This window comes from Lactuca virosa, chromosome 7, assembly GCF_052849685.1.
Source record: "Lactuca virosa cultivar CGN04683 chromosome 7, Lactuca_virosa_CGN04683_v6, whole genome shotgun sequence".
In the NCBI taxonomy this organism is placed as follows: Eukaryota; Viridiplantae; Streptophyta; class Magnoliopsida; order Asterales; family Asteraceae; genus Lactuca; species Lactuca virosa.
This window is the reverse complement of record NC_136432.1, coordinates 13,085,970-13,089,581: the sequence shown is the minus strand read 5'-3', so window position 1 is coordinate 13,089,581 and position 3,612 is coordinate 13,085,970.

Here is a 3,612-nt window from a genome sequence, read left to right as displayed (position 1 = left end):
GGGACCAGTTTGCTTATCTGGGGACCAAAGGCAAGAGTTCCCAAACCTATAGGCCAAAGCGCATCATTCACATTACTTTTGAGCCATCAAAATACCCGACCTTATCAAACGTATCCGAAAGGATACACTCCAAAATGGCCAACTCATTCGACTATTAAGTTCCCTAATGGGCCTAGAAGTGGGAAAGAAATGTGAAAACTTAGTTTTGTGGGGGCCCACGCAAGTGCTACATGTTTCACATTTAGTAACCATGGAAAGCCCAAAAGGTGCCCAACACTCCTAACAATGGCCCAACAAGTGTTTTACAATTATTTTACCCAACAATGTCTAAAAAAAAAAACTTTATTTCCATAATCAATTTACAAATAACTCACAAGTCCATATGCGTGTTTCTCATAGTTGACATGTTCCTTGTTTGGTTGTGGACTTAGGGTAGACTCATTAGGATCAACAGTCTAATAAAATTTTAATTACACATAACTGGGGGCATGTCGAGTGAATCTTAGGAGTGGATCAGACATGGAACAAATCACAAGATTATAATCAAGTTATTCCTACTAAATTCATAAGTCTATTTATATAGACCTCTGGTATAGAGTCGTCAGCGTAGTCGTGTCGGCAATCTAGAATATAGCTAAATACATAATACAAACTATAATACCCAAATTATACAAAATTTTCTGCATTAAAAATCAATAGACAAACACAATGAAACTAAAAAGGGTATCAATCTATCAAGAGAAAAACACATACAATGTAGATTAAAATCCACTAGTTATAACAAAATGGCTAAAAGAAAAGGTAAGGACTAAGGATTGTTAACTCCTCTCTTCTTATAAATATCTTTGAAGCAAGCTTGCCTAAGCTTCTTTGTTCTTTCTGTCAATTCCATACCTGGCAATTTCTCCATCATCTTCTTGTGCCCTGCTAACGTCTCTACCTCCTCCTTTAATCCCAACTCCTAGTTTTTTTAGGTAGATGCAATATATTTTTCGTGTGAGTTCACAAAATTTACAATGAGTTAAGTTTATGTAAATATAAATCAGAAATCGTAGTAAAACAATTGATTCGATGTGGCATATGCCTAGGGCCTATGTTTATGTTATAAAGAAACTAATAATTAAAATTTTAGAAAATACCAAAACTACTTTGGTTACCAAGTGCATGCATACATGCATGAGTAATGTATAGAAGGTTATTATCGTAGTTTACCTTGGCATTTTGAATGAGGGATTGAAGGCTCTTAAGTTTTCTATGAGGCCATCTGTTTATGTTTAGCTCTCTGCATCTTTTCTTCAACAATGTTAACCCTATCCCTAGTTCCTTTGCTGCCATGATTATCGGCATCTCAAAGTACTTCGCTATCTCTTCAAACTCCAATGGTCTCAATCTCTTTGCCACCTTCCGGCCACCGTGATCAGTGGTGGCAGCACTAGAACTACATGTAGCCTCACCACCGGATTTACAGTCTTCACTGAAACTAACCAATGGTAAATTACCATCCTCCCAACAATCCCATAAGCTTATATCTTCAAGGGGATCCAAATCGTGAAACTCATTTCTAGAAATGATGTTTTGATCTTTGTTAAGTACTGTGGAAACGTTCTGATCGAGCACTTCATGCAATTTTTCCGACAACTCGTAATCATGATGGTCGAGCCTGTCACCACTGCAAAAATCCAAAAACTCAAGATAATCAAATCCAACACGATGGAAGACTCTTTTTGATCACTACAAATCCAAACCATGTTTTGATCAATATAGACAAAATCACTTTTTTGTGCGAAAGATGGGGTAATGAGTGACGTTTATATATACCTGAAAAGATCTTGATGATCAAAGTACGGAAACCAATCGAGGTCATATATGGGGTTTTGATGATCTGCAGGTGGATCCATTTGTGAGGGAGAAGTTAAAAGTTGCGGTAAGAATGTGATGATTTATATAAGTGAAGTGGGAGAAGTAATTAATAACAAATAAAGAGGAAATGAATATATATGGTCTTTGAGCTGTAACCTTCTTCTTCAATTCACACACATATACGTATATGTTGCCGCAAATTATGACTTATGTGCCTCATGCATTTAATACATCACATGCCTACTGCATATTCTTGACTTTGAAGCTACGTACCAGTTTCAAATTTCCCCAGTAGCACACTTTTCATTAGAAAGTACTCCAAGTCTTCACACATGAACCAGTTAGAAAGTACTCCAAGTCTTCACACACGAACCAATTAGAAAGTACTCCAAGTCTTCACACATGCAAATTATGACTTGTGTGTCGCTATAGGTAACTAATAAAACTTTATTTTTTAACCCCTTAAATATCAGTACAAGCTTCTAACCTCGACGTTTAAATTCTAAATTTCTTTTTATTACTAAAACTAGCATCGATTCAAGTATATAAACCATGAATCTTGAGAACACGGCAAAACCCAAATAAGACTTATCATCTATGTAAAAAAAAAAAAAACTCAGGGTTTTTACTAGTAAATCTATCAGTGGCGGAGCTTGAACAATTAACTTGGGGGGGGGGGGGGGGGAGAAAATATTATAAACTGAAATTAACATTAAAAAAAACAGATTGTTTTCAACAAATAAACACCAAAAACACCTAGAAAAAGAATTACAACTCAGCCCGACAGCCTTTAATGTCTTTAAAAACAGATTATGAATGATATATTAGTAAGCAGACAACAATTTCTCTTTCAATGTTTTCATCTTTCCCATGATTATATCTAGAAAAAAATCAAAATGAAGGAACAATTGATCCAATCAAAACAAAATCAAATTCAAAATTAGAACAATAACCAATAACTCATTTAACAATAACCAAATCAATCTTTGTTGTCACTTTTCAGTTTTGTTTGAAGCTGACAAGCTGTTAAGCATAACCAAATCAATAACCAAATCTATAAGTTCATAACTTATAAATCAAATTGGCAAATCGCCAAATCGCAAATGACAGCCAAATTAAAAGGAAACTCAGTAAGATAGTAGTAACGCATAAATAGGCAACAGATTGACAGAAAACAGCAGCAGCAGTGCAATACGCCAACACCAACAATCAACAATCTTACAATCAGAAAAGAAAGAACATCTGAACAGGATTTGGGTCTCAGGATTACATACCTGATTTCTGTGAAGTGTGAATGGGGACTTGGGCACTTGGCGATGGCGATTGGCGAGAGTGAGACCAGGCGACTGACTTGGCGAGACATCGACAAACGAACAGCAGGCGAGATAGGCAGCGAATTGGGAAAATGGGGATGAATCGATTTTGATTTCTTGATACCGCTTGGTCGCTTGGAGAATTGGGAGTATTGGACTATTCTGATTAGGAATCGGGAGGGGCCAAAGCCCAAGTTTGAAGATAGCAGGCTTATAACTATTTTATTTTGAACTACAATTCCTACTTCTAACCCAATAATACTACTCCCCTGGAATCTATGAGGGCTAGTGTAAACATTATGGTCATACATCATTAAGATTCTATGGACTTAGAATGTGTGATTCCGCCTCATTTCATGTTCCTTGTTTGGTTGTGGGCTTAAGGCGGGGTCACCCATCCAAAATGCCCTTGCAATCTTAATGATATACGACTAGTTTA